We start from the raw sequence: 14344 nt of genomic DNA, 5'->3' as shown, positions 1-14344 counted from the left end.
ATAGATCTTATCATGCGACAGGAAGATATCGATTCAGAAAAACCACAACCGCACACACTTTCCGATATCGAAACACCGCGGTAGGAAGATATCCAACTTAAATATTTAATTACTGATAGCAGTAATCTCGTGGCGTTCTATATATTTATGATTATTATCATACTACTACTACGGCAGAAGATTTAGGGCAAGGGTTTTGAACTTTTTATTAACTGTATTGTGATTATTTTTTTAACGATAATCATATGTTTTATTTATTCTTCCAGCGTTTTGCTTTCACATGCAAGATTGTCTATACATAAACGATGAGTTTCGTTGTTTAACAATGGAGAAAATTGGAAAAGGCAAAGATGCGAATGGAGTAGTTGGATCAAATATATTTTTTTACTAAACAAGTACAGCGGATTTGAAAACGTGGTGCGCGTTGAAATTGAAAGTCGTTTCAACACAAGGCATAATTGCCACAACCTAAAAAACTTCAATAGAGTTGTCCCTAGGGGTGGTATTCAGCACAGCAAGATCCGCATAAATACACCTAGATATGAGAAGGATATTATGTAATTTACTCAGATTAAGGTCGGAATGGCCTTTGCAGTACTTAAAGTTTTCTAAAGCAGTAGAGGTGTGCGCCGGTCCGATATTCGTCGGCGGCGGCGTTTTCGGCGTCACGCCGAAAGCCATTTTAGCCGGCGGCGGCGGCGTGAATCGGCATGGCAATTTTTTTATTACGTTTCTTTAAAAAAATGCATTTTTTCGGGATATTTTCAAGATTTCCATTTTCAAAAAAAAAAAAAATCTTTTGAATTTCGCATGAAAAATCCAACTTTTCCATAAAATTTTAAAGTTTTTTTTTCTAAATTGTTTCTACATTGTAGTTTCGAGAATTCTTTGTAATTACCAAGAGAAGCTTTTTGGAATTCTTAAATAAAATTTGGTTTGGAATTTCAGCGAGAAATTGTTCTTAACTTCTTCAAGAAAATCTTCGGGAATTCGCAGAAAATTCCGGTGGAGTTTCTGTTGAGCATTCTTCGAAATTTACACAGACAGTTATTCATAATTGTAGGAGAGTGCGGCTGGCACGGCAAATGCTGGGTAAAGCGTCCCAGTCAACATTTATGTACGTATAGCTAATGATATAAGTAATAATATACAAGCAAACTAATTCGTATATAATGCACAAAATCGCCATATACCTACTAAAGTGGAGGCCATATGCATACTAAATAACGATTTTCCCGAGTTTTCTAAGGCATTAATACGATTCGGTGAAAAAAAATAAATGTAAACAACACTGCCTCGAACATTCGACCACTGGATCTGAAGGCAGATGCTTTACCCATGTACTACTCAGCAACTCTTGAAAAGCAGTAGAGTTTTGACAATCATAATCATACAGTATACGATACATACTGCATTGATACGATTTAAGTACTTTGTTGCTCTACGTATAAATGTAGCTTGAATCGTATATGAAAACAGATTTTGATTATTCCGATAATTATCATACATAATAACGATAATTGCAAACGACTCTGCATGCATGTAAACAATAATGAAATGTCAACACCAGTAGTAATTTATATCCCTTTGATTACTCTCGAGCTGTTTCATTCGGATGTTTTTAGTTGTTTGAGTCATTTTCGGGGAGTGATAATAGCGTAGAAGTGAAAGTTAGAATTCAAAAATATCGGGTAGAGTGGAAAAGGTAAGTGAAAATGAAATTAATTTCATCGAAATGTGCTGTGCAGTGGTCTTTGATAAACGCTCTGAAGTAACAAAATATATAGGTACATCGCGTATGAATATACGATTAACATGACAACACGCGTATGTATAAGCGATTTTTGTGATTCAATCCGATTACACTGATATTTTTTATACTGATTTATGACTTTTTTGAAAACAGTCGCATATATTCCATTCCTAAGTATTATTTACGACAGTAATCACTTTTTGACTATCTTTATAAGTACTTAGTCATATACGAATGTGGTATAAAAAAGCAGTATATGCGATAAAATTTCTCCTTTGATATACGATCTGTGGTTGACTGACGTACCATTGGTACTTCGCGTACCTGAAGGAATAAAATAGACCCCATCTCGCGGTCCTTAGCCTCTTACCCAGCAACTCCTATCCCTACCTCCCCGCGGTGCTGGCCGGGATACGAGCAACCTTAGGGAAGATCGGGTAACCAATCCCGGTGGGAACTATGGTCGTATGCTGACAGGGAAGGGGGGGTTTGCTCCTCTCCGGAGGTGCAAATCTTATTGAGCGTATGTTCTCCATGTCAGGATCGGCTCACAACAGCGTCTGTTCTCCATGTTTTGGGCGGCTGATCATCGTCCGAGTGCCAGCGAGGGACTCTAAGTGAAACTGTGCACCATGGTCCACCGGAAATAAGGAGGAATGGTCCTCCGGAAATTTAGGGGGTTTGGTGTCAGGCCCTGCAAGCCAGCCAAAAAAAAAACTCACGCAACGAACAATCAACAAGAGAGTACGGACCGGAACCATCGGCGAAGACCACTGCGACGAAAAGTGACTAGCGATTGGAAACTCGGTTCGTGGAACTGCAAATCTCTCAACTTCATCGGGAGCACACGCATACTCGCCGATGTGCTCAAGGACCGTGGATTCGGCATCGTAGCGCTGCAGGAGGTTTGTTGGAAGGGATCAATGGTGCGAACGTTTAGAGGTAATCATACCATCTACCAGAGCTGCGGCAACACACACGAGCTGGGAACAGCTTTCATAGTGATGGGCGATATGCAAAGGCACGTGATCGGGTGGAGGCCGATCAATGAAAGGATGTGCAGGTTGAGGATCAAAGGCCGTGAGTACGATAGCTGCCCAAGCCACGACGTCAAAATCATCATAGGATATTTGAACGATCAGGTTAGCCAAGAGGAGGAATTTAGACGGACTATTGGAAAGTTCAGCGCTCACCGGCTGACGAACGAAAACGGCCTACGACTAATTGATTTCGCCGCCTCCAAGAATATGGCCATTCGTAGCACCTACTTCCAACACAGCCTCCCGTATCGGTACACCTGGAGATCACCACTGCAGACAGAATCACAAATCGACCACGCTCTGATTGATGGACGGCACGACATTATCGACGTCAGGACATATCGTGGCGCTAACATCGACTCTGACCACTATCTGGTGATGGTTAAACTGCGCCCAAAACTATCCGTCATCAACAATGTTCGGTATCCGCCGCGGTACGACCTAGAGCGACTGAAGCAACCTGATGTCGCCACTGTATACGCGCAGCATCTCGAGGCAGCGTTGCCGGAAGAGGGTGAGCTCGATGGGGCCCCTCTTAAGGACTGCTGGAATACAGTCAAAGCAGCCATTAACGACGCAGCGGAGAACAACGTCGGGTATATGGGTCGAAGTCGACGGAACGATTGGTTCGACGAAGAGTGCAGACAGATTCTGGAGGAGAAGGACGCAGCGCAGGCGGTCGCGCTGCAACAAGGTACCCGGCAGAACGTGGAACGTTATAGACGGAAGCGGAGACAGCAGACCCGCCTTTTCTGGAGAAGATACGCCACCTGGAAGAAGCGGAGTGCGAGGAGATGGAACCGCTGTACCGTTCTCAAGATACACGCAAGTTCTATCAGAAGCTCAACGCATCCCGCAAAGGCTTCGTGCCGCGAGCCGAAATGTGCCGGGATAAGGATGGGAGCATCTTGACGGACGAACGTGTAGTGATCGAAAGGTGGAAGCAGTACTACGAGGAACATCTGAATGGCGCTGAGAGTACAGGCAGTGAAAGTCAAGGCAGCGGAGGAGATGACTACGTCAGTTCAGCGGACGATGGAAGCCAACCAGCCCCCACCTTGAGGGAAGTTAAGGATGCCATTCAACAGCTAAAGACCAATAAAGCAGCTGGTAATGATGGTATCGGAGCTGAGCTTATCAAGATGGCCCCGGAAAAGTTGGCCACTTGCCTGCACAAACTGATAGTCAGAATCTGAGAAACCGAACAGCTACCGGAGGAGTGGAAGGAAGGGGTTATATACCCCATCTACAAGAAAGGCGACAAACTGGAGTGTGAGAACTTTCGAGCGATCACCATCCTTAATGCCGCCTATTAAGTGATATCCCAGATCATCTTCCGTCGTCTGTCACCATTAGTGAACGAGTTCGTGGGAAGTTATCGAGCCGATTTCGTTGACGGCCGCTCGACAACGGACCAAATCTTTACTGTACGGCAAATTCTTCAAAAATGCCGTGAATACCAGGTCCCAACGCACCATCTGTTCGTTGATTTCAAGGCGGCATACGACAGTATAGACCGCGTAGAGCTATGGAAAATTATGGACGAGAACAGCTTCCCTGGGAAGCTTACAAGACCGATCAAAGCAACGGTGGATGGTGTGCAAAACTGTGTGAAGATTTCGGGCGAACACTCCAGTTCGTTCGAATCGCGCCGGGGACTAAGACAAGGTGATGGACTTTCGTGCCTGTTGTTCAACATTGCGCTAGAAGGTGTCATGCGGAGAGCCGGGTGTAACAGCCGGGTACGATTTTCAACAGATCCAGTCAATTTATTTGCTTCGCGGATGACATGGACATTGTCGGCCGAACATTTGCAAAGGTGGCAGAACTGTATACCCGCCTGAAACGTGAAGCAACAAAAGTTGGACTGGTGGTGAATGCGTCAAAGACAAAGTACATGCTTGTGGGCGGAACCGAGCGCGACAGGGCCCGCCTGGGAAGCAGTGTTACGATAGACGGGGATACCTTCGATCTGGTCGAGGAATTTGTCTACCTCGGATCCTTACTAACGGCTGACAACGTTAGTCGTGAAATACGAAGGCGCATCATCTGTGGAAGTCGGGCCTACTACGGGCTCCAGACGAAACTGCGGTCGAAAAAGATTCGCCACCGCACCAAATGTGTCATGTACAAGACGCTTATAAGACCGGTTGTCCTCTACGGACATGAAACATGGACAATGCTCGCGGAGGACTTGCAAGCACTCAGGTATTCGAGAGACGGGTGCTTAGGACCATCTTTGGCGGTGTGCAAAGAAGACGGTGTGTGGCGGCGAAGAATGAACCATGAGCTCGCCTGACTCTACGGCGAACCCAGTATCCAGAAGGTAGCTAAAGCCGGAAGGGTACGATGGGCAGGGCATGTTGCAAGAATGCCGGACAGAAACCCTGCAAGGATGGTGCTCGCTTCCGATCCGGCAGGTACGAGACGACGAGGAGCGCAGCGAGCGAGATGGGCAGACCAGGTGCAGAACGACTTGGCGAGCGTGGGGCGTATTCGAGGATGGAGAGATGCGGCCTCGAACCGTGTATTGTGGCGTCAAATTGTTGATTCAGTGTTATCTGTTTAGATGTAAACTAAATAAATGAAAATTTAATGGAATGAAGGAGAGCGCGGCTGGTAGAATGGGTGTTTTAACGTTGGCTTTCTCAGTCTAGAATGATTAAGATGGCCAACAATAAAACAGTTAGTTCTTAAGAATTTCCACGGGTGAGTCATTTATAATTCTCTGGAATATTCACGATAAATTCTCCGGAACTTTAACAGAAAATTCTTTAGAATTTCCGTAGAGGATTGTTCAAAATGTAGATTTCGATAAAAAAAACCTTGGATTTCAACGGAAAATTGTTCGGAATTATTGGATTTCTACGTGGAATTCTTTGTACAGTAGACGTTCGAAAACTGAAAGTCATTTAACTGCAATGCTTTTACTGCAATTCAATAGTTACATCAGTTTTGCAATTATCGGAAAGCTGAATTTCAGTCGATGTCGATGATGGTCGATGATAGCTGTATTGCACATTCAGATGCACTTCTATTGCATCTGACGTCGTCTCATTATCGTTTGACGTCTAGAATGCGTCGCAGTTATTGAAAGGCATTTGCTAACTGAAACGAAAACATGTTGCAGTTATAAAACGACTAGTGTATTGTCCACTAGCTTTATGTACCCGGCCTTGCTCGGAATTGCCAGTTTGGTTTGCAGTTTTCTTTTACAATCGGAAAATGATAAAACCAATTGGTCAACAGGGTAATTGTGTTTACTTATTCATACTTTATCATTTGAATAAAAGAAGGCTTTTGGAAACATTGACTGTTTTTGAAGAAAGGTTCGTGGGTTTGAAAGGTCTTATCCCGGGCAAACGTCTATTTCTAAAGAAGGAAAAACATTCATCGATGCCATATTCCGGGCAACGCATATTTTTAAAGAAGAGATCACACCCACCATTGCCTTATTCCGGGCAAATGCCTACTTTTAAAGAAGTAATCACATCCACCATTCAGAAGGAAACAAATTAATCATTGCTTTTCACTGGGCATACAATTATTTTTTTTTTTTTTATTTCTTTATTTAGGTGTTTTTTAATATATACAATTATTCAACAACAATAACAATAACAATGACAACAACAATACCCAATCCCAATACCCCCCCCCTCCCATTCCAAAAGTCCCTTCCAGCCTCTCTATAATAGTTTCCTTTGGGTAGGGATTACGTGTTTGGTTTGAATTGACCTATGCGGTAAAAGGGTATACTAAACTGTTCTCTCTCATTTAGCTATGGCACTCATACCCAGTCTGATATAGTCTTCCTTAGACAGATAATATGGGTTCCAAATTTGGTGGACATCGATAAATGGGTTCAGAAGTCATGCTGAATTGATCGATAACTAAACAATACCCCCTCTCCCACACCCTCCCCTTTTTTAAAATTACTTAACCACATCCACTAAAATCGCTTCCTTAGGACAGACAATATTTGATACAAATTTGGTTCAAATCGGTCATGAGGCTCAGGATTTACATTGAGTTGATCGATTGCTAAACAATACCCCTCCCCCCATACCCTCCCTCTTTTGTAAAGAGCATCCCTAATCTCCTATCGTCGTCTCCTTATGACAAAGAATTTGTATTCCGAATTTGTTTGAAATCAGTCAAGGGGTGCAGAATTTACACTGAGATGATCAATAACTAAGCAATACCCCTCCCCCCCATACCCTCCTCCTTTTCCAAAGAGCATGCTTAACCTCCCTATCGTTCCCTCTGTAAGATAAAGGATTTGTGTTTCAAATTCGGTTGAAATCGACCAAGGGGTTCAGAGTTTACACTGAGTTGACCAATAACTAAGCAATACCCCTCCTCCCACACCCTCCTCCTTTCCCAAAGAGCATGCTTAACCTCCGATTGTGCCCTTTTTAAGAGAAGGTAATTGTGTTCCGAATTTGGTCGAAATCGGCCAAGGGGTTCAGAATTTAAACTGCGTTGATCGATAACTAAGCAATACCCTCCCCCACACCCTCCCCCTTTTCCAAATCGTCCCCTTTTTAAGATAAGGAATTTGTGTTCCAAATTTGGTCGAATTCGGCCAAGGGGTTCAGAATTTAAACTGCGTAGATCGATAATTAAGCAATACCCCTCCCCCCATACCCTCCTCCTTTTCCAAAATGCATGCTCGACCCCCCTATCGTCCCCTCCTTATGATAAAGAATTTGTGTTCTAAATTTGGTTGAAATCGGCCAAGGGGTTCAGAATTTACACTGAGTTGACCGATAACTAAGCAATACACCTCCCCCCACACCCTCCCCCTTTTCCAAAGAGCATGCCTAACCCCCCTATCGTCGTCTCCTCAAGATAAAGAATGTGTGTTCCAAATTTGGTTAAAATCGGTAAATGGGTTCAGAAGTTATGCTGGAACATACATACAAACATACATACAAACATACAAACATTGAGTTTTATATATATATATAGATATATAGATATAGATATAGATAATAGATATAGATAGATATAGAAGATAGAAGATAGAAGATAGATAGATAGATAGATAGATAGATAAGAAATTCTTGAGAAATTATATTGGCCGAAAGCGACATACGGCCGAGCTGGTAATTTGGCCGAAAAAGTCGAAATAGGTAATCAGCCCGAAAATTTCGTTTGTTTGAAATGGTCGTTTGACCGAATGGTCGTTTGGGCCAAATGTCAATAACTGAACGGGTAATTAAGTCAAAATATTCATCCGTTTGGCCTAATGGCATTTACGGCGAAAAGGCCTTGTTGTCAAACGACCGTTGAATGAAATTTCGTAACCTTTCTACTTTTTAATTCGGTACTGGCCTGCAAGCCGAAAGTCATCTAACCGAATCCCATTAAGCCGTATTGAACGAAACTGTTATCAGGTCGAACATAATTTGACCAAAAATGTAGTTTGACCAAAAGCGACATATAGACGAAATGGACATTCAGCCGAACTGGTAATTTGGCCAAAAAATCATTTAACCGAATAGATCATTTGACCGATAATACCATTTGATAGGAATGGTCATTTGGCCAGGGAATGTCCTTTCTGCAAAACAACCATTTCGGCTAAACGGCATTTTCTATGATATGGAAATGCTAATATCATCTTCCAAACTTAGATGTAGGGACACGGCAGGTATTTCCGTCCATCGTCGTAGGGGCTAAAACCAACGAAAGCAACGTACATTTGCTTGAACTCCACTATAGCAGAACGTTTCTCCTGAGCGTACGATTTGGTACGTATGAGTTTTACAAAAAAGCGTCTCTTTTATTGGTTTTCGAGACTATGACGAACAGACGAAAATACCTGCCGTGTCCCTACATGTTCATGATAGAATTAGAGGCGAAAGTATAGAATTGATAGTTCCGTTAGGATTTGGCAGGCATGAAGAATGTTTTTATAGAAGTCAATTATAGAAGTCAAAATGAAAGCGCTGCGCGGGTGATTAAAATGCTAGAGACCGATAATGATGCTCTTAGATGTCTTTTGGTCTAAAGGCCAGTATCGACTTAGAGTGACCATTGACATTTGGATTTTGGACATGAAAATGACATTTTCGGCCAAATGGCCCATTCTGTCAAAAATCCATTTCGGCTAAATGGCATTCTCGGCCAGACGACCTGTTAGAGCAAACGGCTTTTTCGGCCAAATTACCAGTTCGACCGTATGTCGCTTTCGGTCAATGGAATTTCCCGAAAAATTTCTTATCGAAAATAGAAAGAATTTTCTTAAGAAATCCAAAAGAATCCTTAAACATTCCGAGCATTATTCTGCTGTTTTAAAGTTGGCTATCCAATTCCAACAACTTCCCTTGGTAAATCCAAAGAGCTCCTCTTGGTAATTCCAAAGAGTTCTCGAAACTTGAAAGTAGTTCCCGCGGAAAATCTGAAAATAATTTCCAAATGAATATTCTGAATATACTTGAAGAATTTTCTGGGGAAGTTCATCAAATTTTTAAGGTGAAATACAAAAAAATAACGTTAACGTTTTCCAAATATCCTAAATGACCAATTCAGTCGTACGACACATTCGACCGAATATCCATTTCGGACAAATGGCCCTTTCGGCCAAACGACTATTTCGGCCGAAAGTGAACCGATTGTTTTCAGCCGAAGGAACTGTTCGACCAAATGACATTCTTGGCCAAATAACTTTGGGCTGTATAGTAAAGTCTGAAAACATAATGAGAGCATATGGTCGGGGTTCAGCCAAACCGCACCAAGCGGCTTTTTGACTGACATGTGATATTTTGTTCGTGAAAGGAAAACGGAAATTATTTCATATCAATTCATACGTACATTTGTTGTAAGATATCCTCAGTTCTGGGGTTGAGGGATTTACGATATGATTTGTGATCAATTAACGTGATGTTGTAGAGATCTATAAGCAAATTATACGGACTCCTCGGAATTTCCACTGAAAATTTTACGGATTTCTTCAAATTTGAATCGGCGTGGAAAATTATAAATCGGCGGCGTGGAAAATTTTAAACGGCGGCGCGCCGATGCAAAAATGTCGGCGGCGGCGGCGTGCCAAAAACTGTCGGCAGCGGCGTCGTGGCGCGGCGGCGCACACATCTATAAAGCAGTCTACGGAGGGTCAGCGAATCGTCATTCTGGCATTCTGGCTACGTGCCCGGCCCAACACAGTCTTCCGGTTTTCGCGGTGTGAACGATGGATGGTTCTCCCAACAGCTGATGCAACACGTGGTTCACTCACCTCCTCCACGAGATGTCCACCATCTGCACCACATAATAGGTGATACGCACATATTCTTTGTATATGTTTGCATACCATGTAGCTCTTGGTGTTGTCATTGATTCCAGGTAGTCTACTAACTCCATGGAGTCAAGGTCTGTTGATCAACCTCAGTAATTGAGGCAATTATTGAAGAATAGGCAAATTGTGTGACCCCTTCTAGGTATATGTTTGTATTCCAAGTAGTTCTTCATGCTGCTGTGGACTCCAGGTAGTCTACAAACTCTATAGAGTCAATGTCTGTAGATCAACCTCCGTAATGGAGACAGATATCGAAGAGTGCACAAGTTGTGTAACCCCTTTCCGGTATATATTTGTATTCCAAGTAGTTCTTGTTTATGTCGTTTGTGCCAGATAGTCTACGAACTCCATAGAGTCAAGTTCTGTGGATCATCCTCCGTAATGGTGGCAGCTATTGAAAAATAAACAAGTTGTGTGACCCTTATCTTGGTATATGTTTGTATTCCTAGTAGATCTTGTTGTTGTCCTGGGCTCCAGGTAGTCTACGAACTCCATAGGGTCAAGGTCTGTGGATCAACATCCGTAATAGAGGCAGTTATTGAAGAATAAACAAGGTATATGTTTGTATTCTGTTGAGGCATGTTTTTGCACTGGATCACTTTCAATCGACCAAATAACGAGAATCGCGATTACTTCAAACAAGAAAGTTTATTTTGCGCAACTTAACCCTTTTTATTCGACACGACGAATCTTAGAATTGCATCCGATCACACTGAGGTAATAGTCACTACTGACTCTTTAATTGTAACGATATATACATTTCCATCTTCATCTGTTAGATCTCACGCTAATAGTTTTCTAGTTAACCCTTCACAGAATTTGTTCTTCTAATCGGCATCATATTCCAAGTACCACTTTTGAAACAAGCCGAAAGATCTCTGGTTACGCGTGTAGTTCCTAAGGCCTATTCGAGGGTTTTTTTTTTTGATGACCGTGAACTTATGCAATGGACGCATTCTATTATTCGTACCACAAAGGGCTTTTACCGCTTGTTAAACAATCCGAAAGATCTCTGGTTACGCGTGTAGATCTTAAGGTTAATTTAGGAATTTTCATGGATGATCATGAACTTATGCATTAAACGCATTCTATTATATGTACCACAAAGGGGTTGTACGACTTTTGAAACAAGGCGAAATCTCGCTTAACTTTTCAAAAGGACCTAAGTAACATTTTTTTCATGAATTAATTTGAATAGCGCAATCAACAGAAAAACATGAAAGCTTTTGATTGCAGTGCTTAAAATAATTCATGAAAAAAAATTATAAATCACTTTGAAAAGATTAAACAATAATCTGCACCACTTATGACTTTTGATTTATTTGCGTACCAAGAACATCTTAAGGCCTCAGCACTCAAACAAATGGACGACCATGATAACGAAAACAATTTGGACGACACGTATACCGAAATTGGTAAGAGACACATCTTAAGACTAAAAGTGAGCTAAATATCAAACTTTGCTTACCTAAAAGATTGTAAATTTTTTTTACGCTCTAAATTCCAAATAGCGCTCCCTCTTTTTACGCTCAAAATACCAAATAACGCTCCCTTTTTTTGACGCCCTAAATTCGAAATAACGGTCCCACTTTTTACGCTCTGTTTCAAGTTACGCTCCCCTGTTTTGGGCGCAAAAAGAGTTTTTGCAGTATCCTTTTCATTCCTGGAATCCGAATTGCAAATTTTACTCAGGCTCCCACACTATTAAAATATTTTCTTGAACTATTGGCTCATAATTTCGAAATCCTTTCAGAAATTTAAAAGTTCTTTTCCTTCTTCATTTTCGATGATTCAAATCCAATTTGTTATACAGTGTTGACCCGATTTTGACACTCTCCGATTTTGTCTACCCCCGATTTCATCACGTTTTCGACCCAATTTTGTCACCCCAAAAAAATTTGTAAATTTTAGTCATTCATCAATAATCATGCTAACATCATTGATTTTCACCGCCTGTAGTTCATTATGAATGTCTTCTGAGTACTTGTGAAGGATTCTGTAAGCATTTTCGACAAGCAATAACGGGTACCATTCACGCTTTGCCTTCCCAAGGTATAAAATGATTCATATTTGTGAAATGAGTTAAAAAATTGGATATAATTTTTTCCGATTTTTTCACATACCCAGTTTTATCATCCCAAAATTCACCAGGGGATGATAAAATCGGAATATTACTGTATTTTCCTTGCTAGAACGATGGAGCTCTTGTGCTCTGGAAAATCAAAAAGAATACCTATATCGGACCGGGAATCGAACCCATGATCGTGCATCAGAAAACTTAATGTTTTGGGAACTATTTTATTTTTCGAAGAATCAAACATCACAATTTTTACAGTTTCGTAGAGAGTGTCAAGAATTTAACTTTGTATTCGTAGTGTATTCGTGTTATTCGTGTGTTACTCACTTTAATATGACCATTATTAGTGTTACCAAAGTAATAATAGCTAAGTCGAAGTTCGTAAATCCTCGACCGTTAATTCGTCGGAAGCACACATTTTTTTTTAATTCAATCGATTTGGTAGAGGTCATGCGAAAATCGATTACCCACTTCACATGCCTCCAGATAAATTGGAAAAAAAACTAGGGGCGCCTCAAGCTATATATAGATCTGAAGTGGTACCACTTGAGCAGCGGTTCTCAACCTTTTTCTTGAGAGGTACCCCTTCGAACTTTTGCATTATTTGAGGTACCCCCTCTCGAAAGTAGGCTCCCAATCCTCTTGAAAACATAATTCCGAGCCTTTTTGAAGGGAAGCCCTTTAGAATAGGCTTCCGCTCCTCTTTATTAGGGGCTTCTGAGCCTCTTGTAGAGGGACTTCCGAGCCTCTTGAAGGCGGTTTTCGAGCCACTTAAAAGGAAGCTTCCATTGTATCTTGAAAGAACGCTTCTGAGCCTCTTGATAGTATGCTTCCAAGCCTATTAAAAGAAAATTCTGAGCTTCTTGAAGCGAGACTTCCGAGCCTCTTGGAAGGAGGCTGCCGAGCCTCTCGAAAGAAGGCTTCCGAACCACTTGAAAGTAGACTTCCGAGGCTTCTTGAAAGCAGGCTTTGAAAGCCTCTTGAAAGAAGGCAACCTAACCACTTGAAAGGAGGCTTCCGAACCTCTTGAAAAGACTCTTCCCAGCATCTCGAAAGAAGCCTTCCGATCCTCTTGGAAAAGGCTTCAGATCCTCTTTCAAGAGGCTTTTGAGCCTCTTGAAAGAAGGCTTCCGAGCTTCTTGAAAGAAGGCTTCCGAGTATCTTGAAATGAGGTTTTTGAGTCTCTAGAAAAGGAAGCTTTTGAGCCTCTAGAAAATAAGGCTTTTGAGCTTCTTGAAAAGAGGCTTCTGAGCCTCTTGAAAGAAGGCTTTCGAGCCTCTTGGAAGGAGGCTCCCGAGCCTCTTGAAAGGATCCATCCAAGCCTCTTGGAAAGAGGGTCTTTTGAACGAAGGCTTTTGAGCCTCTTGAAAAGAGGCTTTCGAGCCTCTGGAAAGGCTCTTGAGGAGGCTTCCAGGCCTCTTGAGGGAGGCTTCCAGGCCTCTTGAGAGGACACTTCCAGGCCTCTTGAGAGGACACTTCCAGGCCTCTTGAGGAGGCTTCCGAGCCTCTTGAGGAGGCTTCCAGGCCTCTTGAGAGGAGGCTTCCAGAGCCTCTTGAGGAGGAGGCTTCCAGGCCTCTTGAGGAGGAGGCTTCCAGAGTCTCATGAGGAGGGCTTCCAGGCCTCTTGAGAGGAGGCTTCCAGGCCTCTTGGGGGGCTTCCAGGCCTCTTGGGGAGGACACTTCCAGGCCTCTTGAGGAGGCTTCCGAGGCCTCTTGAGAGGAGGCTTCCAGGCCTCTTGGGGAGGAGGCTTCCAGGCCTCTTGAGAGGAGGCTTCCAGGCCTCTTGAGGAGGAGGCTTCGAGCCTCTTGAGAGGAGGCTTCAGGCCTCTTGGAGGAGGCTTCCAGGCCTCTTGAGGAGGGCTTCCAGGCCTCTTGAGGAGGAGGCTTCAGGCCTCTTGAGGAGGGAGGCTTCCGAGCCTCTTGAGGAGGACTTCCAGGCATCTTGAGAGGAGGCTTCCGAGGCCTCTTGAGGAGGGCTTCGAGCCTCTTGAGGAGGAGGCTTCCGAGGCCTCTTGAGGAGGAGGCTTCCAGGCCTCTTGAGAGGAGGCTTCCAGGCCTCTTGGAGAGGAGGCTTCCAGGCCTCTTGAGAGGAGGCTTCCAGGCCTCTTGAGGAGGCTTCCAGGCCTCTTGAGGAGGAGGCTTCCCAGCCTCTTGAGAGGGAGGCTTCCAGGCCT

This window comes from Armigeres subalbatus, chromosome 2 (assembly GCF_024139115.2).
Source record: "Armigeres subalbatus isolate Guangzhou_Male chromosome 2, GZ_Asu_2, whole genome shotgun sequence".
Taxonomy (NCBI): Eukaryota; Metazoa; Arthropoda; class Insecta; order Diptera; family Culicidae; genus Armigeres; species Armigeres subalbatus.
The sequence above is the reverse complement of the archived record's forward strand: the minus strand, read 5'-3'. Positions refer to the sequence as shown.